This window comes from Dermacentor andersoni, chromosome 1 (assembly GCF_023375885.2).
Source record: "Dermacentor andersoni chromosome 1, qqDerAnde1_hic_scaffold, whole genome shotgun sequence".
NCBI lineage: Eukaryota > Metazoa > Arthropoda > Arachnida > Ixodida > Ixodidae > Dermacentor > Dermacentor andersoni.
The window spans coordinates 341217440-341243931 of NC_092814.1; the positions used below are offsets into that span (position 1 = coordinate 341217440).

The window sequence follows — 26492 nt, forward strand, 5'->3', positions numbered from 1 at the left end:
ATCTGTGAGCACAAATGGGCATGGTGAAGTTGATACTTCAGTCTGTGTTCTTCCTCTTATGTGTTTGTTTGAATGTGGCTAAAGTTGCTTGCTTATTCTTTAGATAGTGGAGTGTAAAATAAACCCTAGTCATGTTTGTAGTCATGTTGCTTGTGTCTTGTCCTTGTTCCTTTGTGGATGGATGCATTAGCGTTGTTATAATTTTCAAATCAAGTAAGCACAAACTAGCCCAGAAAGTAGCTTTAATGAAATCACGTTGGTAGTGTCTAATTTATGGCATTCACAAACTCAGCCGGACATGTTAGAGCTACAGTTGGTATCCACAGTCTTGAAAGTGCTTTGTTTTGCTTTTGTAAATAAACTTTATTAGAACAGTAGGAAGATACCTGTGAAGAAAGGAGTCAGACAAGTAGACACAATCTCTGCAGTGCCATTCACTACGTGTTTGGAAGAAGTATTCAAGCTATTAAACTGGGAAGGTTTGGGAGTAGGGATCGACGGCGAACACCTCAGCAACATTCGGTTTGCCGATGACATTGTTCTATTCAGGAACACTGCGGACGAGTTACAACAAATGATTGAGGACCTTAACAGGGAGAGTGTAAGAGTGGGGCTGAAGATTAATATGCAAAAGACAAAGATAATGATAAATAACCAGGCAAAGGAACAAGAGTTCAAGATCACTAGTCAGCCTCTGGAGTCTGTGAAGGTGTACGTCTACCCAGGTCAACTAATCACAGGAAACCCTGACCATGCGAAGGAAATTCACAGAAGAATAAAAATGGGCTGGATCGCATACGGCAGACATTGTGAGCTCCTGACTGGGAGCTTACCATTATTATTGAAAAGGAAAGTATACAATCAGTGCATTTTATGGGTGCTGACATATGGCGCAAAGATTTGGAGACTGACAAAGAAGCTTGAGAACAAGTTAAGGGCCGTGCAAAGAGGGATGGAACGAAGAATGCTAAGTATAACTTTAAGACACAGAAAGAGAGCAGTTTGGACAAGAGAGCAAACGGGTATAGATGATATTCTAATAGACATTAAGAGAAAAAAATGGCGCTGGGCATGTCATATAATGCGCAGATTAGATAACCGTTGGACCATTAGGGTGACAGAATGGGTACCAAGAGAAGGGAAGTGCAGTAGAGGATGGCAGAAGACTATGTGGTGCGCCAAAATTAGGAAATTCGCGGGTGCTAGTTGGAATCGGTTGGCGCAGGACAGGGGTAATTAGAGATTGCAGGGAGAGGCTTTCGTCCTGCAGTGGACATAAATATGATGATGATGATGATAATGACAGTAATCCTGTTTTGGATATGCATTAAATATTGCACATCCGTCTCGCAAAATTTGTAAATGTAATTTTGTATTAAAAGAACTGGAGCACACCTGCTACAAAGATGGACTGATACTTTTCTCATGCAACTTCCCCAATGTAGTTTCAAAGGCTAGGTAACGCTGCTGTGCTTTGAAAACGTGTGCTTTAATTTATGTTAAAACATGTTTAGGATAATATATCTGCATACAAGCTGTAAAAAGTTTTGATAATTGCACAGTTTATACACTTCATTTTTATTTGATACTCCAATATCCCAACTGTGTTTGTTAATCTGTTCACGTGGCAGGCAATGCATTCAGGGTTGTATATTCAGTTCACTTTAAAAACGTCTCTTCAGGCGTGTGGGCACCGGCATGTGTGCTATTTCTAACATGCTTTATCAGTGCCTCAATCAGATTTCTGTATGTCATATGATGATCTCTATCTGGGTTTAAAAGACTGATACGTACATCATGCTATTTGGGCTTGTAGGCAGCACAGTGAGATCTATCTGCTGCCTGCCAGTCTGGTAAAGAGTTCTATGGGTCAGGTAGGAATATATATCACTCTTAGAAGGACCCGTACAACCTATACATATTCCTAAGAGACTATAGAAATTTCTATCAGTTTTTTTTGCTAGGGTACTGATGTTAGGTTTTTAACTAGTGATGGCACTCCGGAGAGACATTAGTGGAGACATTGCCCCACTGGGCACGTGCAGCAGCTAAGCCCAGTGGTGGGGGGAGATATGGACTTTGCACCCGCTTCCGAGAGCAAGGATGACGTGGCATGGCGGCGGCGCCCTCTCCCCTCACGCAACACCTGGCGCGCTAGAGCGACGGCAGATGTACCCTTTCACCCGCTCTGCTCCGTAGAGGCACGCTCGCAATGTGGTCACAACCAATTGGATTTGAGGTTCCATTTCGCTGAGACGACAGACGCCGGCTTTTTTGCTCAATGGGCCATTTGTTTAGTCTGTTTGAACAGAAACAGACCTGCCAGAGTTTGGTTGTTTCACAACAAAACACACAGTCATCAACAGAAAGTTTAGTTTTCTACGTTAAGTTCTTTGCGAGATCTAAAATGAGAAAAATCAAGGGCCTAAACACTCAGCATTGTGGCATGCCAGAAGTGACAAAAGACAGATTTGTGAATTGGAGTTGTTAACATAAAAATTGTGTTTAGTCATGAAGAAAGCATTCAGTGAATTTTAGTAATTGCATGTGGATCAATATTAAGTTAGCTTATTCAGGAGAAGGAGGCAGTGGCACAAAGTAGCAGAATTTAAAACGCTAAAAGCATCCATTCAACGCAAGAACTAAGTTCAATGGAGGAGATCAAGTTAGTGAACATGACAATATAGTTGTGTTTTTCATGAGGGACAAGGTCTTATGGAAACCATGTTGACATTTGTTGTAGAAGTTTTGTGACGCAATTTAGGATTATTATGGAGATTGAAATAAATGATGTTACAGGGAGGCTTGGCAATTGAGGCCAGCAATTGTTCCGCCCAAGTGTCTCTCATAATATTACTGTGGTAGATCACCACGTGCATTCTGTTCTAGAAGCTGAAAAGGTAATGCTAATCTGTGTAATGCATCTGTCGAATGCCGACAACAGTATGATGCTGATGCGGTGACAACGATGGCATGATCGACGATGGGATGACAATTCTAGAGTCATCACGATTGAGGCATAACGACTTTGGGATGATGAGTGCATGCCTGGCAACGACTGCATATTTACTACACAGCGTGAAGGCGGCAGCATCCGACGGCGTGATATTACAACTAATTTGAAATGACAATGCACTGATGACGACAGATTGAAGACTGTGAATGGTGAACAATGATGCGTCCACTTGGCAACTAAAGAAAAACATATGAGGACAGCTAAGCATGTCTTATCTGAGTTGTGATTGCGAAAGCATTAATGCCCAATTGAACGCTGCTGAGCAGTCCTTCGAGTTTTACGCTGCAATTGATGCACCCTAGAGCTACATTGGGCCCGAGCTAGCAAGCAGCAGCAGCCTGCGGTGCCAACACCGCATGCCACCGATGTGCTGCATGACCAGAGACCAGGAAACAGCAGTGGCCACCAAGGCCGGCAGGCACGCGCAGCAGTTAAGCCCAGTGGAGGGGGGAGATACAGACCGGGCGGCGGCTTGCGAGAGCAAAGATGACGTGGCGTCGCGGCGACGCTCTCTCCCCTCACGCAACACCTGGTGCACTATATAGCGACAGCAGGTGTACCCTTTCACCCGTTCTGTTTCGTCGAGGTGCGCTCGTGACGTGGTCGCAGCCAATGGGATTTGAGGTGCTGTTTCGCTGAGACGACAGACGCCGGCTTTTTTGCTCAATGGGCCATTTGACGCTTTCGCATAAATAATCGCTATAGAATAATGACGACGTGGTTATGTTGAGCTCGCGTTCACGCTTCGTCTACACGGACCACCCTACCTGTGTACTTTTGGTACTGGGGCCAATTCTGTACCATGCAATACACTCAGCCATGGAGCACCCGCAACAATCACGCGATAGGCAAAAAACGCTGTGCTTTAAACATGCACCCATAGAGTGCCCCAATATTGCAACCAGCCGATCCGTGCATAGTGAAGCGTCCGCATGGCCGCGTTTGCCACGTGGCCGTGCTATGCGAGTGTGTGGCTGATATATCAATTGAGTAATCGAAAGACTGGTTCTGAATGCATTTACTAACCAATTTGAGTCCGCGGCACTTTTATGTGCTGCTTTGAATAACTGCGTGTGGTACCACGGTTCCCGCAGTCACCCAATGCATGTGGCGCATACTTTAGCAGCAGCACTCGGCGTGTTTCGACTAAAGCAATTTCATTTCAATTCTGCTCGCCACTCATGGCGGCTGTAGCTGCTTATAGTTATACAGTACTTTGGTTATAAAGTACAGTAAGTCTAGTTAATAAATTCTATTGGGATGTGAGGTTTTATTTAGTTAAATCGAGAACTTCGTCAAATTGAAACCACTTGATTAGATCACGCAACATGCCATAAAATTGATGCAAGAGCCAAGAATGTCGTTTTTGCCTACGTTCACACTTATTGTAGCAGTTGAGCATGTACTCTGCCTTAACAGAAGAAACGATTAAACATTCTTAAAAGCTATATGTCAGTGATACTAAAATCATCAGAACTCAATTAGACCTTCTATACCCACATTTTTCTTTTTAATTATGGCAAATCAGGCAAGATATTAGTTGATTCTAGGTTTTCAGTGCTCATGAATGTGACAGTGAAAGTATTGAATGTCATGTAGTATAATGCAACGAAAACAAGGACACAAGAAAAAGCAAAACACAGACATAATTAGGCGCTTGTGTCTGTGTTTCATTTCTTCTTGTGTTCTTGTTTTTGCTGCGCTACACTACATGCTGTTCCATGATGATCAACGAACAAGCCCACATTGCCGCCCCCGTGTAGAGAACAGGACATTTCGTTATACACTTAAACTTTGATATAACAAAGTAGGTAAAATCGGCAATTCGCTTCGTTATATAGAAATTTCCTTCTATTGAAATTCGATCTGTTATGTAAATGAGTACAGTCGCCGATCGATTTTTGTTGCACGGGAAGGGGCCATGCAATTTTCCGAATTATTGGGCAATAAAAAAAAGCAAGTTTGAATGAGAAAACATTTTATTTTGACGAATATAGGAGTCAGCGATGAATGATACGGTTTCATGCCACGTTGATATCGTCACATCAGCGGTACGTACGAATTAAGTGACGCCATATGCTTTCGCGTGCACTCCGCCCCCAAAGCGTCGCCCGGTCGCACTACGACGACGCTATCATGAAAAGCGCCGGCAGCTGGGAGCGAATGCTTCGTCTGCTTCTCGTTCCAACGGGTCATCAAAACTCGAGATTGCGCAACTTTCAATACTAAACGTGCGGGAAAACAGCTTACATGATGCCACGCCGTCTTGGCATGCCCGCTCTTTCCACACGCAACAGATTACCTCTAGAGCAGGGTGCGCGGATGCATAGCCTGCGGAGCCACTCGCAGTCATGGCCAAGACGCGCGCCAACTTACTCCCCCACTCCGCCCCCACGCGCGCGCTTGATCGCGTTACCGCGAGCTCGCTTTCCTTCCCCACTTTGCCATTGCTCGCGTGGGAAGGCCGCACTTACGAAGCCACCATCTTTCTTGTCTCACCCTCGCACTCTTTCACTCGCACCTAAAGCACAAGTGCGCGGGGCGCGATAGGATCTGATCGCACTTGGACTTAATTTATACGGAACATGATGCGGCTCCAAGCTGTTCTTGTCGCGCCGCACGCAGTTTGAGAGGTGCGTTTGCAAGCAGCCGCTTGTAATTCAGTCATTTGACTATCTGCGTCCGCGGAAGTTACCATTGATTGTCTTGGCACTCCTCTGCGGCAGAAGCGAAATTTCGTTATATTGAAATTGCACACAAACACACTTCTTTATATTGATGCTCTAAATGCATGGTGTCCTATGGAGAAGAGGTTATGAAAAGTTAAATACTTCGCTATATCGAGAATTTCGTTATACTGAGGCTTAACTGTATAGAGATTTGAATTTATATACCTTGTTGTGCAGCTCCTTGGGTCATGGTTTCTATAACTATGACTCATATGACTCTGTATCTGTTGCGTAGAAAATCTCTCTCGCCCCATTTCCCTACCGTTCTCCTTTTGGAGGAGGCCCCCTCTTGATGCCACTCTTGGCCCACATCATTTCATAATCGAGGCATGTAAGGACACAGTTCCTTATGCGATGCAGCTCTGACATCATGCGTACCATACAGAATTGTACGTGAGCCTGAGCCCATGCATAACCATTCTTCTGATCAAATGTTAATTTTTAGACTGACATCCTTTCCTCTTGCATGACAGTTATCTCTGCTGTATTGTTGCTGCTCTCGCATGTATGTATACCAATCAATTATCTTAGTCAACTTCTTCTTGAACATTGAGTCCAATCTTTGCCAACTTAAGTGTGTGTTGAATGTTAATTTTTTAAGACCTGTCTTCACAATCTGCCTCCACCTCATCCATTTTAGCATCCTCAATTCAGCCACTTCTCCATCCTGACTTCTAGGTGACTTTATTAAAATTGTTAGGTTCCATACAGTATTGCTGGTCATGTATTGTCTTATAAGTTTATTAGACAGTGAAAATCTTCAACTTGACTGGAACCTGTGTAACGTAAATATCATAATGCATCTTTTCAGTTTTTCCAAACTATGTCAATTACGCTGATTCTGTGGGCTGTCCAAATTTTCCATGTTGGTGTTTTCAGTTATCATTGAACCAAGGTATCCGTCTTCTCTATGGTTTACCCTCAAGGCTTCCCTTTCATCTACTCTGAGAAATTGGCATGCGGCTACCAGATGTGGGCAGCTTGCCTCACAACACTTGCACATGCTCAGCTACTTTTGCCTAACCTTTGTGCTAGATGTTAATCAGCATGAGCAAAGCAGCGAGAATGGGGAATTATGAAATTAAGGCAGAGGTTCGAGCATTAAGGGAAGTCATACTTATGAGGTGACTACATGTCAAGGAAAGCATTAAAAAAAGATGGGAATTTGCAGTTTCCTGTTTATTGGTCTATTAAACTCTCCCTAGCTGTCTCAGTTATTCCATCATGTGTTGCAATTTTTAGTTGCAATATGTTCTTATTAAGTGCTGCCACACTTACTACTAGAAGTTTGAGAACTTATATTTCTTATTCACTTTACATCAGCTATTGAATGTAATGCCCAGATATGTTCTCAGTCTAGTTCAGTGGGAGTCACTAACACAGTGAATGATCATGAAACGTGTGTTCTTAGAAAGTGCCTTCATGTGATGCAGCTGTAAGTTAAGGTAGGGGATGCTTTGGAAAGCATGTTATGTGGCTTACATGAGAATTATTTTATGCCAGAAAGCACACAAATATTTGTGTTTATTTCTGGTGTTCTTCTTCCTTAATTACTTTCTTGATTCAGCGCATATATATGAAGCAAGCGATCTTGGCTTGTTCTTTCTTTACATTAGCAAATTACATTAATCATATAATAGCACACTTTATATAATTGAGCACATTAAAAGTCACTTGGCGAGCAAAACATGTACTTGTCTTTTTGAATATCCCAGCCTAATGTTTTAGTGTGTGCAGTTTGGACGTGATTCTTGAGAAGCACTACATCTGCTTCAAGTATATGAGGTATAATTGCTTTTGCTTAAAAATAATCCTAATCTTCCTTGATAGCTGTCCTTTTTTTACTAGACAATATAAGCATGGTGCTTAATTCCAAGATAAATATGCCTGCTGTAACTGTATTCATCAGTGTTTGACTATTCGTTACCTACTATTCCTATTAGAAAAATGTATTTGCCAACCTCCAATTATTTGCATTGAAGTAGTGAAGAGTTTGACAGCAGCCTGTCTGGTTTGGTCAAAAGAGGCACGGTAAGTAGTATAAAATTAGATGCTAACAATAAAAATGAAAAATAAGAACTGGTTCAACTGGAGCTTTGTTCACAATCTTTGCGAACAAGGCTTTCAAGTGGGAGCCGAAGCATCTATCTTGTATGCCCGATCTTCATTTGCTTATTATTATTATTATTTGAGTTCATCTAGCCCTAAAGAGGTGGCAATTTATTTTGAATACTACTCTTTGCATTTTGTTTCCATTGCTGAGTTTTTTTTTAAAAGTAACTTCATGCACCACACAAGTACAACTCAAACATTTTCATTCTTTCAAGGACGTCACACCTAGTGGAAGGTATTCTGCACTAACATAATTATTTTGAGATTTCCAGTAAATACGTAGTCCTCATAAAAAGTATCTAAATAATTTTGGCCTAAGCGGTTATACATTAACCATGTAGGCTTCATCAGCTTCTGACATCACTTGGTCTTGGCAAACTTGTGAGCTGACAAGTTTGAGCATGCAGTCACTTCCCTCCATCTTTGTTTCGATGAAGGCTTGCCCTTTGGTGCTACTCTGGATCCACCCCCGTTTCCTGTGATTACCACTACGGGCTTCAAGGCACACACCCTCAGGAAGACTTTTCATGCACAAACCTGGTTCTTTCACACTGTTACTAAGACAGACATTGAAAGCAAGGATGGCATAGCAGGCATGTTGGTTACAGAAGTACTTTATTAAATAGCTTTGTAAGTATTCATCTTGTGGACATTTCCACATCCTCTTCTGCTGAATTAGCTGGGGGAGCATGTCTCCTTCTCATGCATACCCCAGCCCAGCCAATCACAACTTCAGCAGTGGATGAAATGGACATTTCTGCTAGGTGGACACAGAATACATCCCCTGTGCTCTGTCCTATCTTTCCACCTTTCTCCATGTATTTTACTCAGTAAACTACTGGTTCAGCATGTTGGCCACCTTAATCAATCTTCCAATATCAGCACTTAAAAGGTAGACAATACAAATAAGGCACTGTAAACCCAAGCAGTTAGGCTGGCGATTGCTGCTGTTATGCACCATACAGGCAGACGCAATGGCTTCACTGTAGCTTTCTAAGTTAACTTTACTGAACTTTGAATTTAGAGAAGGCAGAATATAAACACAGACTAGCATCTTCCTTATGTGCTTCACGCCTCTGCTTTTCTTGTGTTACTAAAATAAGTATGTTGAACCTAAATAAAGTAAAAGGAAAAGGAAATTGTCACACTAATTTCATTTCACTGTCTTTTTAAAGGTATAGCAAGATTTTTTAATTGCATTACGAGTGGTTACTTGTTTCGATCTTAATGTTCATTTCTCATACTCCAATTGGACTACAACTGTTCCCTCATCCACAGCTATCAAGGCCTTATGGCAACTTTGGAAGCTCTCTGAACTGAGTAAATGCTATGCATTGCATTATTTCTTAATACATTTTCATGGCTGCCTTTAACCTCTATAGTCCCTCATTAAAGCCAGCATCTCTCTTGTGACCACATTTAAAGCGCTTGTGGTAATGTATGCCTAACAAGAAAGATGGGTGCTTTGTAGTGCTAGTATGCTCTAAGTAAATTGTTTTATGCAAAAATTGCTGACATAATTGTCTGACAACTACTGCATCATGTTTGCTATTTTGCCTTCTGTTTCAAATTCACTGCATCTATACATTTTACCAGTGCATGAGTAGGGTTCAAGGCTGTTCTTTAAAATGCTCATGAGCACTTATCATGATCAGTTCCCCATATAAGTGGTTTTGCTGATGAGAATACAGGAATACGAGCAAAATTGACATGGAACCAACATATAGATAACGTCTGCATGACTGCCTATCAAAAGTTATATTTTCTGAGAAAAAAACTGGAACATGCATCACGTAATGTAAAACTTATTGCATACACCGCCTTCATTAGGATGATACTAGAATATTCAGCCGTTGTTTGGAGTCCCCATCAAGTGATGCTTAAGAGGAAGCTGGAAAGGATACAGAGTCTGGCGGCACATTTTATTTGTTCGACATACCGAAGGAAGGAATCGGTCACGCTTATGTTACAGCGTTGCAACTTCTATCTTCTTGAGGTATGCAGGAAAAAATATAGGCTGAAGGTGCTTTATCAAATAATGCAGGATCAACTTTAGATTGATAAGCTCAAATATCTACATGCTCCAGGCAAAAGATACCCGCGAACTAACCACGACTACATCATAAAGCCGGACCATACCAACAGTGATACATATCGATACTCATTTTTCCTGGATGCGATAGAAATGTGGAACCAATTGCCAAACGCTATTGTTAGCCTAAAAGATGTCGCCGACTTTGAAAATGCTGCTGAGGCATATTTATGAAAGTTTTCGATTTAGTTTTAAAGTGCCAAGTGATATGTGCGACTTGATATTCATTGTACGCATTTTGATGAATATCAGAAGTGTGCTGAACAGCATTCAAGTGAACATCTTATTCACTGTGAATTGACAAGTGTTAAGCAACTTTACGTACATTGACATTGTCTATATTTGATTTATGTAATTGTATTGTCCTCTCTGTTATGACCCTCTACGAGGGTTGACAGTATTAATAAATAAATAAATAGACAACAAGGAATGTGGGTAAGTACACTTTATTTTCAGCACACGTTTTTTTAATGAACGGCTGTTATACTGCTAAAATCTGCACATTTAATAAAAGTACACTGCTCTGCTTCATCACTCCATGCTAAGTGCAAGTATCCTGTACCAGGAAGTCAAACCAAGACGTGGGATGTTCAGTCTGTGAAAATAAAAACGAGTTTGAAACATTAACGTGCAAAAACTAAAGCACACTCAAGAAAATAAACACAGCACAGGAACATATCCAATGAATCAGAATTACCTTTGAGAGCAAACATATAGTTTCTATGGCACAGTCATCATCAGCCTGGTTACGCCCACTGTAGGGCAAAGGCCTCTCCCATACTTCTCCAACAACCCCGGTCATGTACTAATTGTGGCCATGCCGTCCCTGCAAACTTCTTAATCTCATCCACCCACCTAACTTTCTGCCGCCCCCTGCTACGCTTCCCTTCCCTTGGGATCCAGTCCGTAACCCTTAATGACCATCGGTTATCTTCCCTCCTCATTACATGTCCTGCCCATGCCCATTTCTTTTTCTTGATTTCAACTAAGATGTCATTAACTCGCGTTTGTTCCCTCACCCAATCTGCTCTTTTATTATCCCTTAACGTTACACCTATCATTCTTCTTTCCATAGCTCGTTGCGTCGTCCTCAACTTGAGTAGAACTCTTTTCGTAAGCCTCCAGGTTTCTGCACCGTAGGTGAGTACTGGTAAGACACAGCTATTATATACTTTTCTCTTGAGGGGTAATGGCAACCTGCTGTTCATGATCTGAGAATGCCTGCCAAACACACCCCAGCCCATTCTTATTCTTCTGATTATTTCCGTCTCATGATCCGGATCCGCCGTCACTACCTGCCCTAAGTAGGTGTATTCCCTTACGACTTCCAGTGTCTCGCTGCCTATTGTAAATTGCTGTTCTCTTCCGAGACTGTTAAACATTACTTTAGTTTTCTGCAGATTAATTTTTAGACCCACTCTTCTGCTTTGCCTCTCCAGGTCAGTGAGCATGCATTGCCATTGGTCCCCTGAGTTACTAAGCAAGGCAATATCATCAGCGAATCGCAAGTTACTAAGGTATTCTCCATTAACTTTTATCCCCAATTCTTCCCAATCCAGGTCTCTGAATACCTCCTGTAAACACGCTGTGAATAGCATCGGAGAGATCGTATCTCCCTGCCTGACGCCTTTCTTTATTGGGATTTTGTTGCTTGCTTTATGGAGGACTATGGTGGCTGTGGAGCCGCTATAGATATCTTTCAGTATTTTTACATACGGCTCGTCTACACCCTGATTCCGTGATGGCACAGTGAAGAAACCTTATTCCTCCGGCTTTTTTTGAGCGCGAGAAAATATGAAAGTGCATGCGTCCTCCCCATATTGTGTATCTGTCACCTTTTCACACACAACAAAGATGTTGTCTCAATGTGCCCAACTGTCTTTGCATATCCATTTCTCTGCTCTCATACCATGATACCTACAGTTAAAGGCTGTAGCAATGCTTAGCTTGAATGGACCAACACAAGCTACATGCATTGTGCTGTTGAACATGGCATTGTAAGTTAAGATTCATGCACAGCACATTCATGTGCTATAAACATTTGATTGTGATTGTAGGCGAGATAAATAAAAAGAAGGTATGTAAATAAGAATGTTCCCTAATAAGCTGTGCAGAAGTGCTCTCCCGTTTGGACAGAAGCCGAGCACAGCTGCAGTGAACAAGAAGCCAACTTATACAGCATTTAAAATCTAGGTTCTAAATGTGTTACAGATTTTTCTGAATTCATGGTCGAAAATCTAGGTGTTAAAGGTGACAAACATTTAAACAGGTCTCTATTCAGACTGGTAATGCTATGTGTCACCTAGTTTGATAAAATATACCATATCACTGGTCTCCCAAGCTAAGGCTGCTGTCCAGTTGCAAGTGCAAATCACTCAATTATGTCTCGGGCACGTTTGAGCAAAAGGCAGCCAAGATTACTGTGCCATTGAGGTCTATTCCCTGACATCTGATTTCTTCTCAGAAAGCCACCTCTCTAAAAAAAACCTTCACAACAACATAACCCAAACCTTTCTTGAGAAAAGCCATCACACTGGTCCTTGAACACTAATTACACAGTGGCTCCTTGTGATGTAATGTTATGTACGTCAGCACCTTACAAAGTACAGGAAAATTTAATAATGGCAGTGTGACAGGTACACAGAAAAGTAAAGGGATAAAACATCACACAGGCTGCCATGAGTGTTCATATCTCTATTTCAATGTGGATGTTTTTAGCAGTGAATACATGTTCTCATTAAACTGAGTCATAATGTTACAAAAGCGAAGGGCAAGGGTCTTTACATTCTAAACTGACAAATGTGCTTTATTATGATTCACCGCAATACAGGAGGTGTTTTGCAGTGAACGGTCACGTAAGATTTTGGCTAACTACGGCGGGCGTGTCCTGCAGCGCGGCCTCTTGTGTATTGCGGTAAAGCGTATTAATGTGACAAGAGCTAACCTGGCATGTATGGCTTTAGCCAACAAAAGTTCTCAAGACATCATGCATCCTGCCACGAAAATCTGCTTTGTTGAGAGTAGAACATTAGGTTCGTCACTGACAGAAACCATACATTCCAGATTCACGTAAATCTTTCCCAATATTGGCATGCTTCACCGCAACACACAAATATGTTGCGGTGATAACGGTGGTCGAACAGGCTGGTGCAAATGTTTCGACAGGGGAGCGTGTCTTCATCAGGGCAACTGCTTTCCTTGGCAGTTTTCCTATACGTGAGACCCCCCCCCCCACTTCCAACAGGGGAGATTTAGCTGGACCTTTGCCAAGAAACGTACCGACAAGCGTTTGGTAGTGGCTGGTAGAGATGCAGGTGTCTAAAAAGCGTTGCGAAATTCGGTTCCATAAGGTTAGCTTCAACGCAATACAAATATGTTAAGCAGTTAGACATACATGTTTTGCGGTGAATCATAGCAAGGGTACCTGGCCTTTGATGCAAAGCAGCTTCCCAAGAGGCACGCTAATCCAGTGGCTAGTTATGCAGTTCCCCGCATGCGAGTGAGTTCCCTGCGTTCGGCGGTTTCCCAGTGACATACAAGATGACATTGACTGTGTTGTAAATGGGCGACGGCACTATATGCTGATGCAAAAGCGTCGTTTCGCTTTCGAAAACTGCGCTCGGCTACAGAGAACACCTTGACTCGCATATGACCAAAGCAGTTGAACAGGAAACTAGGAAATTACGTAGCTATTATGGAAGAAATCAACAGTTCAGAAAAAAATGGCCGTGTAAACATTAACTGGCTTACGAGGTCGACAAACCAACGGTTCAAAGAATCACAGCCACGTCCGAAAAAGATAGCGCTGAAGGCCGGCCTGTACACTTAGGCGCCTCGGCGCGCGTAATGTAATAGGAGACGGCAGCTCCACAAGTACATCATTAAGGAACACATATATGTCGGTGAAAGCGGTCACTCTTCAGTTCTGACATGCTTCACCGCGTAACACTAGTCTACTGCGGCGAAGCTGACTTCAGGACGCCGATTTCTTCAACTCATTTAGCGAGGCAGGTCCGTTTATCACGCTTGGCAACGTTTGACATTTTCTGCATTAATTTCGTTTGTTCTTTTTAATTTTATTATCACAGTGACCCTGTATCACGCAGTAGCAGAGCTAGTGCAGCGTCTTAGGTGCGTTAGGAAAGGTAAGCGTGTATGCAGCAGGCACGGCGGCATTGGCTCTTGTTTGGAAACTTCAAGAGACGCTCTTCCGCGCAGCGATGTCATTTGTATTATTAAAAGAATGCAGGTGATGATTAAATGAGCCGCAGCAAAGCTGTAAAAAAGCAGTAGTAATGCTGTTCTAAGATCCTCTCGCTCGAGCGAGATGGTCCTAGAAAAAAAGCGCGATGCAACGCGATCTGACGGAATAGCTCGTCATGCCAGTGTTTTCTTACGTCCTCGTTCTTACGCGTACCCTCCCCTGAATCAGACTACTGAATGGTTCTGTGCACGCACTGACGATCCTGACGGAGGCAATACCACTCACATGAGCAGCTCCATATAAGATGCCACGGCCCATTCCACATGCCGGCTGCAATTTGACGCGGCCATGAGGCAAAATATGCGCACAAGGTACCTAATGGTAACGCATCAAACAGCTCACAGCCCCGATCCTTTATTACACGCATATAGCGTGGAAAGATGAATTACTCACGCTCTAAGTGGGCACGGAATACGGACCGTTTCGCAGCGCAGCCGGCTCCGTAAGACGGCCGCCATGGAAATGAGCGGATGTGACATCATGGGTTATAGCGGACGTGACGTCATGGGTGAACGTAGACATTTCGGGCACCTTTCGTCTGCTGTGCCCCGGGCACAGCAGACACGGCCTTTTCTAGGACCGCGCGCGCGTCGGTCGAAGTCTTTGCGGCTTTGCGTTCGGTACGTTGCGCACGTTTTTCTGCTTGTGGCCTTGAAATGTCACGTGTGTTTCGCGTAGCACCAACGAAGACGTCTTATATCTCTTCGAAAGCACCATGTGAAGTACGCAATGGCAAAGAGAAAGACGGACTCTCACTGTTTTGCTCCGGGATGCCGAAGCGGCTATCCGGGTGCTCCCAAAGCATCTTTGTTTGCTGCTCCGAGGGACGAGGAGCATCGAAAAAAGTGGGAGCGTAGTTTGCGAAGACAGGACAAGCCTCTCACAGAAACCGCTGCGGTATGTGAGCACCACTTTGAGCCGCATTTCATTTTGCGCGACTACGTTCATGTGATCAACGGCAGCCAAGTGCGGATTCCACGCGGTAAGCCATCGCTGGCACCTGACGCGGTGCCTACGCTCTTGCCTGGTTGCCCGGCCTATCTTTCCGTGAAGCCCGTGAGAGCAAGGACTCAGCGGAAAAGACCAGCTCCAGCAAGCGTGTCAACAAATAAGAAGAAGCGCCAGGATTCTGTCAGTAGCGCAGCGAACGACGACAATGAAATTGTGGACTCATCGGGAACTGAAGCGTTCACGACTGGTGCACTTCGTAGTTTAGAAGTTTCCCCTGAGTACTGGTGCCGATTTATGTACGATGGTGCCTCAAGTCTTGGCTTTGCGACAACAAGCATAGAAACAAGCCCTAGGCTTGAGGTTGTTCATGACAAGGTTGTTTTGTTTGCTGCCACCGGAGATGAAGTGCGCGCACAAGTATTCGTTAGAGGTGCGTTATGTAGTGACACTGTCGTGTGTTCGCTGGCAGAAGCGGACAATGTGCTGCGAGAGACAGAGGGAATTTGTGTCTGCAAGGGAGCCATGCTGGACACAGACTTCAGTCAAATAACGGAGCGTTTGACAGAAAAACTACGGGCGGCAAGCATTGTGAGTGGGCGTGGCATTTTCAGCACAAAATGTCAAGGAAAAGTGAATCAAGAAGGTAAGCTCGGCTTCTTAGCCTTTTTTTTTTAAGTACAACTGCGCTATGTGATTCTTATGGTCAAATATTTGAATTTGCAGGAACTCCTTGCGCTGAATGCAAGGGCTTTCGAAAGTTGCTCCTTACAAGAAAGTCGCAGACGGCACGCACCAGAGCCAATCTGTCAGTGAAGAGAGCGTGTGCATTGCGGCTCAAGCTGGAAAAGGAAAGAACAGCTCGTCTGAGAAAACGCACCATCTCCATGGAAGAGCAGCTTGTCGCGATGGCGGCAAAAAACAAAAAGATTGCCAAGGAAGATTTTGATGCCAGAGTCGCTAAGCTTCCTCCGAAACAGCGCGAAGCGGTACACCACGTATTTGAAGCGTCATCACGCAAGAGTCCGAAAGGCATGAAGTACTCGCCACAGTGGGTTTTGGAGTGCATAGTGATGAAAATGAGGAGTGCGAAGCTCTATGAGCACATGCGAAAAGAGAACATACTTGCATTACCCTCTAAAACAACTCTTCGCAAGTATCTCAGTTGCTACAAGGCAGGCTTTGGATTCAATACAAAAGTTTTTGATGTGCTGAAACAAGCTACTAGCACCATGGATGAATTCCATCTACATGGAGGTCTCATTGTGGATGAGATGAAGCTATCTGAACATCTCTCCGTAAGCTCTGCTGGCCACATAGATGGCTTTGTGGACCTTGGTCCATTTACTTCTGATGAAGACAAGCACAATGTAAGTGACCATGGCATGGTGATAATGTTTGTTCCATTCGTGGGAAAATGGACACAGGTCCTGGCGGCTTTCGCAACAAAAGGCAACATCAAAGGGACCCTGCTCACAAAGATTATGGTTGAGGCTGTCATACTGACAGAGAAAGCAGGCCTCAAGGTCGACTTCATAACGTCGGACGGTGCGACATGGAACCGGAAGATGTGGGCCTTAATGGGCATCAGAGCATCTCTGACCGGCACTAAGTGTAGTGCGCCCCATCCCGTGGATTTGAAGCGACGGCTCCATTTCCTTTCCGACTTCCCTCATTTAATCAAGTGCTTGCGCAACGGCCTGCTTAGCCATGAGTACTTGGTGCCAGAAGGGCGGGTGAGTTTTCTACTGTATACATTACAATCCAAATACATCCCAACATAAATAATGCTCCTTTCATTTACTGATGCATATGCATATACCAACCAAGGCGGCATATTTTTTGTTCATTACAGGTCTCCTTGCAAGCTGTACGTAGAGCCGTGGCAATGGATGGGAACAACGTGACACTCCAGGCACTACATGGCATCACCACCAGCCACACTAACCCGAACAACTTCGAAAAGATGCGGGTTTCTTTAGCTTTCCAGCTATTCAGTGATAAAGTTGTCAAGGGCCTGCAGCTCTACCGGGAAAAGATTGAAGAACGGTGCGGTGATATTGCAGCAACACTACATTTCTTTGAGTAAGTACTCCAATAATATAGCACTAGTAATTCATATTAAAAATGTGATGACAACTAGTTAGCTGCATCACCTTTATTGCACAGTCAAAATTGTATTTATGTCGTCTTAATTATGCAGGATCATCCGTGACCTCATCTTGATAATGACTTCCCGGTTTCCTGCCGAAGCATTGAGACTTTCATCACCATCTGCGGACAAACTGAAGAACATGCTGGTACTGCTGGACAACTGGGAACGTCACACAAAAGGACAGCGTGGCTTCCTGAGCCAGTCCACTGCAACAGGGCTCCGAGTTACTGTCTCAAGTGTATTGTCATTGCTGAAATACCTTTGTGAAGTCGTAGGTTTTAAATACCTGTTAACGAGCCGGACAAGCCAGGACCCCATTGAGCACCTTTTTGGTATAGTGCGGCAGTCATGTGGATGCAATGCCCATCCGACGCCACAGCAGTTTGTTGTTGCTGTAAACTGCCTATCGTTCAGTAATCTTGTTCACTCGGTTGCGAAAGGAAATTGTGAGCCTGCAATACTCAGTTCCCTCTTAGGCCCTGATGCCAGTCAGCACAGCAGTCCTTCTGGCAAGCAGCAGCTTGTTGATATGTGTCTTGATGTGGGCAATATTGATGCTTCAGATACTTTAATGCTCAGTGCAGAGTCCGACCATACATCGTGTGCTGTGGCATCAAGCGACAGCAGACTTATATTTTATATGGCTGGCTATGTAGCCAGAAAATGTATCCTCAGGACTAAATGTGAGGAATGCCTCAATCTCCTATTGATTAGCAAAGAAAAGTCGGAGGTATTAAATTTAGCTCAATTCACTCTCCTTAAGGACAACGGGGGCCTTTTGTACCCTGCAAGTGTGCTGTATCAGTTTGTGGCTGACCTTGAGAATGCCTTTACAGCATGTTTCAGCTTAAACGAGCTGCATTCAGACAGCATTTTGGATGTGCTGAGTACATTAACAGCTAAGCGAAATTACAGCCTTGGGTGCGCGGACCACTGTCAAAATGTTGCAGCAGAAATGACTGCTTTCTACGTAACCACTCGCATGCACTTTTTCACAAAGAGTATTAATCAAAGCAATGACAAGAGGCGTCAGGCTTCAAAGCACCTGAAGTTGAGTAGATGCTCTTAGATCATGCGATCTTTAGTTTCACTCTAGAAAAAGAAATTGAAGCATTGTTAACTGATAACGTTGGGTCTTGCCTTGTTGTTCTTGCCTTTTGTGCGATGCTAATAAAATTTGCCGGCGTGAAACCTTGCCGTGTGCTTAAACACAACTTTATTGCCCTCCTCGTACTTTTTGCATGTTGTGCATGATCATCACAAATGAAAATAATGTTGGTGCGTAGCTTGTAGAAATGGTCTATAACAGATGTTCCTTGAAAAGAGAGCACTGATATGACACCACTAAAAATCCCCGGGTGGCTAGGTCCGAAAACGTACGTTTTGTTTGTGATCACTACCTGTCTAAAAAAAAACGTAACATCTCAAAGCTGCTCTCAAGAGCAGCTTTGCAATTGCCAAGCTGCCTAACAATATGCAGGTATCCTGCTTAATGAAGAATTCGCGGATGCTGGTCTGAAAATGCCGAATTTCATACTACAATAATAGGCTTTATTTCCAAAAAAGGAGAAAAAAAATGGTACTTGAACCGACGCGCGCGGCTAACGAGAAAAGCGAAAACCCGCGCGCCTGTCAGCCGGCCACTCTAAGGAACCGAGCGCCGCCAGTTTCTCGCTGATACTTGAGTTTGCCCTCTAAGAAAGCGGGTCCTGCACGGCTGGACAGAATGCACTGCCTGTAGCACCTGCCGCGGCCAGGATGCTTTGTAGTGTGCGATCACTCGTCCGATATCAGCCGCGGCTAACGCCAGTAAATTACAAGGGGTGAGCACTTCCGCAGCTAGTGCAGCCGTGAAGGCAAGCTCAATTTCGAATTTAACGCGTTCTAACGTAGGTGCAGCTCCAAATAAATCTCCATAAGGAAGGAATTGCCGTTTCGTACTAAATAAGCGCACAGAAACATCGGTATATGCCAGATAATAGCCGGAATGCATTGAAACCTTTGCTAGAAAAGGTTGCAGTGGCGCCACCTCGCGGCGTCAGTGCGAAACGGCGTGCCTGGGCGTCGCCGTTCGCGCCACTAGAATACATTCTAGTTCACTATAGTTTTATTCAGGGACCTTAACGGATCCGGCACAGCAGCGGCGCGGCAGTTCCCCAGGGGTAGCACACTCTCAAGTTCAACAAATGGCCACAGAGGGCGAAAAAATCGACCGCGCGCCGCTGCTAACAAAGCCGACGTAGTAGCATCACTTTCGGGATTCGTTCGTTAGTTCCAACATTTCCCGGTAGAGGCGTCGTAATAAGCGCAATTTTATCTTACAAACTTTCTCTTACATTTTCTTTTACATTTTCTTTTACATAAAAACAGGGCAAAATTATCATTGCTAATTAGATATTGTGCTCTTTGTTAGTAAGTTTATTGTTTATTCGCCATTATAAACGCAAATAGCGTTCAGCATCATCGATCTTTCACGTGACCTCTGGCCTGGATTTAAAATTTTTACCGGTATTTCCGAGTGCACGGCGGCACGGATTCATTCGTTCGTACACTCAAGACTGCTTTGTTTCTAAAACTAGTTTCTTGCGCTTCGATGTCTCGCGTTATTTATCTTGGGGTGAAGTTACGTGTTTGCAAGCGGACATGTAAGCCCGGCAGTTGGGTTTCGGTCGTGAGCCATTCGGAACAGGTCTGCATCGAAACGGGAGCTGGATTTTGCTGCGGCTGACAACGGCAATAACGGTGAGTCGTTTAACACCGCTGCTTGAATCGTTATATAATATCCGTGTCATTACCTTCCAGGCGGGCACAAGTTAACGAACTAGATCCTGCATTACATATGGGCAGTGAGGATCTCAGTTGCTGTTTCCTAAATAAACCTTTACTTGCGAGGCTGTCGTTTGGTTTACACACACAACCAGGAAAGAAAGAGCGATATCGGAACGCGCGTCTCATTTTTCATGTTATTGTAGCCGTGGTTGTAGGTGACTGAGTAGCCTTATCAATATACATATTAAACATTTTTTTCGAGTCGGCCGGCAACGTCTTTCGTCCACAAAACCGAATAATCCTTTGGTAAAATAAAGTGAAAGTACAGAATTTAATGTATTAAACAGTTGCAAGCATGATAATTCACCCATATTTCGTACTTGTTGGTTCCAAATGTTCTTGCTGTTCAGATTGGTTTACCGTAGGGCATTTGTTTTTGCAGTAGTGAAGCGGTGCATCACGTTCGTGCAGAAAAATAATGCATCAGTTCTAATAGCTTCATGACTTTCATGCATTTGCTTGTGGAACTAGCAGTGTGATCACTTCTAGTGTATAAGTGAACCCACAAACGTTCTCATTTGTGATCTTAATAGTACTTGCGCTGTTGACATGCATTGTAGTTAGGCAGACATCAATTTTATGGACAATAGCAATATTTATTTAACATGCTGCTTAAGCACCCTAGAACAGACAGTGTACATTTGCATGTGTTCTGTAGTCGCAAATCATTACAACATATATGTCACACCTTTTTGCATTTTAAAACTTTGCTTTTTCAATTTCTGATTCAGTCAAAATTTCTGTTCCAGACATGCAGTAATGAAGACGGCACCAGTATAAAGCAACACACTCCACGCACTAAACAGAAGCTGCTGCCTGCTACAACAAGGTCATTGTGTGGACATTGGCTACTACTACAAGGTAAACAACACATGGTTCAGAAATAAATATGTTTGATATATGCTGTATTGGCTTGCTGTTTGCAGCAGATATGAATGTTTGTTCATATTTATGGTTCAGTATAATTGGTTCGAACATATAAAACACACATAAATTTGGCTAATCTGTGCTGTATCTCATGTGTCACCGTTTTGCCCCAACAGAGTCTATGCCAAGCACATCTTGGTCATCACAGGAGCTCCTATCTGCGCCAACAGGAAGGGGCTGGAGCCGAATTTGCAAGGCTTTTACACCAAGAACAAAGAAGCACATGCAGAAGAATATGAATGAGATATCAAGTCTGCAGAGGACTGTGTCAAGACTGAAAAGAGCTTCAGCCACCATTCCACCAGCACGGACATTTGGTTGAGTCATCCAAGTAACTCAAAAATGACTTTCTAGAAATTCTTCGTCTTCAGGTGCACCTGCAACATCTGACCAAGCACGGACGACGCTGGCCAAAAGATTGAGTTCCATCAGTTTGCCCTTAATCAGCTTCCTAGCCATGTTAATTCCGTTTGTGCCCAGTGTAATTTTTCTTCTATAAATGCAAGCTTTCTCATTGCCCATTTTTGTTAGAGGTCATTCATCCTCTTCCAAATATAAAGGTCAACCGATTCTTCGCTGATACTTAATACCAGTCACTGTCTAGCAGCCTAACATATCTGTAGCAGTATCTTCTAGTGTATGTTGTCATGCGCAATTCCTCTCCTGAAATAGCTGATGCAGCATCGGCATGCGTCTTGCATTAACCTATGCACATGTGCTATGCACCATTTTACTTTTCTTGATGTTTTTAGCCTTCAATGCTTGCAGAGCAGAGTGGCTTCTCTCTTGAATGCAAGCTTGCTCATTTTCCATATTCCTAGTCTCGTTGATGATTGCTCCTCTTCCTTGATAGCCTGGGTCTTTGTGCAAGCTACAGTGAAGTGATTGATTGCAGAATCTGGTTTTGCTGCCACACTTGGCTGTGGTAACTGTGTTACGTTTCTCAGATGTGGGGGCCTGGTCAGTTGCATTGGTAAGCAGTCCCTCGAGGTAAGCATTTGCTCCCTGCAGTCCGCAAAGCGACATAGACTCCCAGTATACACACACCGTAACTGGTGCGCCCCGTTCGTTCTGGCCTGCTGCAGTAATGGGCAAATTGTGCTTGTGGCTTACCTCGGCCATGATTTGCTCAAAACGGAGACCAGCATATGTGCTCACATGGTTCGAAGTGTATGAAGTTGATAGCCGTATGGGTGGAAAGGCCCGCAAGAATGGCTGCCGAAGGTGATGCCCACAAAAGCGACTTGTCCACATTGCGACAAAGTGTGAGCCACACATAGCAGCCCCCGAAAGAAAATAAATGTGCACGTTGGAAAGGAGTTAACGCTAAAATGCCGGGTAGTCCATGTCGCTGTGTTGGCTGCGGCAGCAGATGCCTGCGTCACCTGATTGCTTCGCAATGGAAGTTGCTCATCTTCAACGGCAACTGTTGGTTCAAACAGGTGCGAGACTCTGTCCAATCTGTTTGTACCGCAGGTTGTCGCTCGTTACCAGACCACCACATGTGACAAAGGCAAGCATTATGCCGTAAGATGGTTCGTAGCCAATGTATGATGTATTGTCTGAACCTCATGCGGTGACTGATTGCTGTTTAATTTTGCTGTTTTGTCACTTGGTTATGGTCGCAGTGTTATGTTTTTCGAATATTGCGGCCTGGTCGGTTGCACTGGGAAGCAGTCTCTCGAAGTAAGCATTCGCTCCTGCAGCCTGCACAGCGACATAGACTCCCAATTTTCATGCACCGTGATTCGTGCTCCCCGTTCGCGCTTTCCTGCTGCAGCAATGGGCATATTGTGCCTCTGGCCTTTCTCGGCCGCGATTAGGCATGAACGGAGACCAGCATACGTGCTTACATAGTCCGATGCGTATGAAGTTGATAGCCAGATGGTTGGAAAGGCCCGCAAAAGTAACTGATGGAGGCGATGCCCACGAAAGCGACTTGTCCATAGTGAGACAATGTGAGACAGCAAGTGTGAGCCACACATTAGCGGCCCCCGAAAGAAAAGAAACGTACAGGTTGGAAAGGAGTGAATGGCTAAAATCTGGGGTAGCCCATGTCGCTGTGTAGGCTGCGGTAGCAGATGCCTGCGTCTCCCGATTGCTTCGCAATGCAATTTGGGCATTTTTAACGGCGACTGTCGCTGCAAACAAGTGGCACACTCTGTCCAATATGTTTCCGCTGCTGGTTGTTGCTCGTTAACTTGACCACCACGTGCGACGACGACGGTGAGCCGTTTACGAGCTCGCGTCAATGATTCCAGCGTATCTCGACATGCAAACTTTATTTCTGCTATTGCACGAGAATGTACACTGCTTGTCTTCTGCCAATAAAGTCGCGCGTTCTGTTCACTCACTTGTGGCTTGTTTGTATGGGCGTCAGTAGAGGCTCTTGGCAATTAGAACGCACCACCTACGCGGCAGCGAAGGCATTGAGGCATGCCGCATAGCCTGCAGGGCAAGCACGGCGCGTACCAGCGTACGCGATCGGCAAAAAACGGCCATATTGAATTTTGCTCTAAAAAAAAAAAAAACTGTGCACTTCCGCTTCCGGTTTGAGCAACGTCATCTGGCGTCCCCCAAAGTAAGTTCCATGCGCTGCCGCTGCTTATTTTCGAACCACGGCGGAAGGTACAGTTTCCCTTCTCAAGTTTGTTCTTTATTCTATGGTTCCCTGCAAAAGCCTCACGCGGGAGCTGGCGCTTTGGACACTCTCCCAGTATTCTAGGCAACCGTGCTCGTGTTCCAGACCGCCGCGTGAACCTCCGCATGGCTCCCATTAGTCGAGTTATTACAGCCGCTCTTTTTGACGCTAGCGCCAAGGCGCCCTTCAGTTACGGCCCTTTCGGGCGGGCGATACTTTAGGAAAGTGGCGGCGCACATGGTTGTTTACGTCGTCGTGGGAACAGGAACAGCAGCCGCGCGGCACCTCCTCTCCAAAGCAGCTTTTAAAAAAAAAATATGACTGCGACTTGTCCCGGCTCGCTACCCGCTTCCCCCACCTCGCCATCCCCATGTCGCATGTGGAGTTTTTTTTTGTTGTTGCTTTCACATGTGCCCGCAGCGCGTTCTTAATTATATATATATATACGTATATACTGATATTATATATAGTTATAAAGTAATTATAATTGAGTGGGCACGGCGGACCTGGTAATGCCATGATGCTAAACAGGAAACTGTTTTTTGTACTGCAGGTTAGTTGCCATTCCTGCACATTTCGAACTGTCCTGGCATTGTAGTCCTGCCGTGCCCCAAACGGTGTTATAGCATTGCCTATAATTGTTTTTTGATTATCAAATTGTTATGTGGCGATGTGGAACTAAACCCTGGACCTACACAAAAAGAACTTTTTGAAGAGCTACTTGAAAGCCAGAAGGCCATGCGATGTGACATAAGTGAATTAAAAGCAGAAATAGCAGACATGAAAAAGACAGTAGAGAAGCTGCACTATAAAATGTACGAAAACAGCTCTCAGTCCTCCCTCCCTTCAGGACAAGCTGATAAAGTGCAGGTGGCGCTACAATCGGTAGAGCATATCATAAACTTTCAAGCAAAAAAACTAATAGATCTGGAAGACCGAAGTAGACAGTCTAATCTGATAATTCACGAAATACCCGAGTCATCCGATGAAACAGAAATTTCACTTAAACACAAAGTAGCCAAAGAGATATTCGAAGAAAAACTTGGCGTGAAGTGTAAATCCATTGGCAGCATCCATCGACTTGGACAGCGGAAAGGCAAACGCCTAGTAATCATTCACCTCCAAGATTACAATGAAACGAAGGCAATCTTCGCCAATGTCAAAAAGTTAAAAGGCAGCACAACGTTTATCCAAAATGACTATTCGGCATCAACGTTAAGAAAACGGAAACTGCTCTGGGAAAGTGCAAAAAATGAGAAGCAGCTGGGAAAAAGGGTCTCGATCGCTTATCCACGACAGACTAAGAATTGACAAGCAATTCTTCTTTTGGGATGAATCGCTTAACAAACGTGTTCAAGCTATAAAAAACGCATCGTCCACGCCTGTGGAAAGTGAGCAAGATAATGCATCCGTATTATCTCGAGATTGACACGATGCCTGTGAAGCTCATAAGTGTCTCCGAATGCTGAATATAAACGCTTGCAGTGTCAAAAACAAAGCCGAGGCCTTAGAGATCTTGCTACTACAGTACAATCCTCATGCAACTGTTTTAACAGAAACCTGGCTGAACGAGGAGATATGCGATAACGACATTTTTCCTCCTTCTTATAAAGTTTATCGTAAGGACCGGCACTCTAGGGGTGGTGGTGTAGCAATTTTAATTAAAGATAGCATTCAGGCTGTTTTCCTGGACGACATTATCGACCTCGAATGCCTGTGTGTCAAAGACTCTTACTGGAGTCACAGTTTGACATTATGTGCTTTTTATAGACCTCCGGATGCCTCACTAGACATATTAGAGAGACTGAATATGGAAATGCCCATGCATGAAAGAAACAAAATTGTTCTGCTTGGTGATTTTAACCTCCCGGGAGTAGATTGGGGATGCCTTATTGCCAGTAGTCAACATAACAAACATGTGAACATTATGTTTGAAATTATGTTACGACACAACTTGATGCAAGTAGTCCATGAACCAACTCATGTACAAAATGCATCCAGCTCGGTGTTAGACTTGGTAATTCTCAGTCGAGATTTCTCTGATTATAATGTGAAAGTCGAGCAAGGGCTCTCTGATCACCATCTTGTGAACATATCACTACCGCTAGTACCTCTAGATAAGTATAAACACCCGTCTGCGCTCTACTTTAAAGAATTTTCTAATGCCAATGACGCAAGCATTGTCGAATACATGCAGACCTGTTTGGTTGATTTCGATAGCAGCAATATTCAGTTACTTTGGAACAACTTCAAGGAAATGTGTCATTATTGCCTGGTTAACTTCGTCCCAAACAAACTGAAGAAAGTTAACAAACAAACGCCTTGGATGAGTCTGAAAATCATCCATTTGAAACGCAGAATAAAAAGATTTAAAAAGAAGCATGTGGGGCAGTGCAACAAATTACGAGAGATGCAAGACAATCTTGCACGAGCGGTTCACTCTGCGAAAGATTATTATTTCAAGATATCGCTTCCTAACTTCATAAAAATGATCCTGCTAAGTTCTGGCAGTACATGAAAGAAAAGAAGAAGCCAATTTCGCAAATATCAGTTGACGGGAAGGCAATTACAGATCGGAGTGCCATTTCTCAGCAGTTCAACAATAACTTTCAAAGTGTGTTCCCTGGTTCTACAGTGAGCGCATACGATGTCACACTGCATGCTGATGTAAATTGTCACACTGATGTCCATTTAACAGATGTAAATTTTATATCTTATGCTGGTGTATTAATATGCTGCTTAACTTGAGAACGAAGAGCTCATGTGGTCTGGACGAAAT

At 43.9% G+C, this 26492-nt stretch overlaps 2 long non-coding RNA genes across 2 annotated transcripts; one reads left to right on the forward strand and one right to left on the reverse strand.

Moving 5' to 3' along the window:
* Positions 1-10379: 10379 nt before the first annotated feature.
* Positions 10380-14783, reverse strand: LOC126516751 (uncharacterized). Its single transcript, XR_007596117.3, has 2 exons — positions 14607-14783; positions 10380-10544 (listed from the first exon to the last, which is right to left on the reverse strand). It is a non-coding gene; the product is annotated as an uncharacterized lncRNA (long non-coding RNA).
* A 5836-nt stretch (positions 14784-20619) lies between these two features.
* On the forward strand, positions 20620-23421 carry LOC140215361 (uncharacterized). The gene is made up of 2 exons (XR_011892320.1): positions 20620-21006; positions 21189-23421. It is a non-coding gene; the product is annotated as an uncharacterized lncRNA (long non-coding RNA).
* Positions 23422-26492: the final 3071 nt, after the last annotated feature.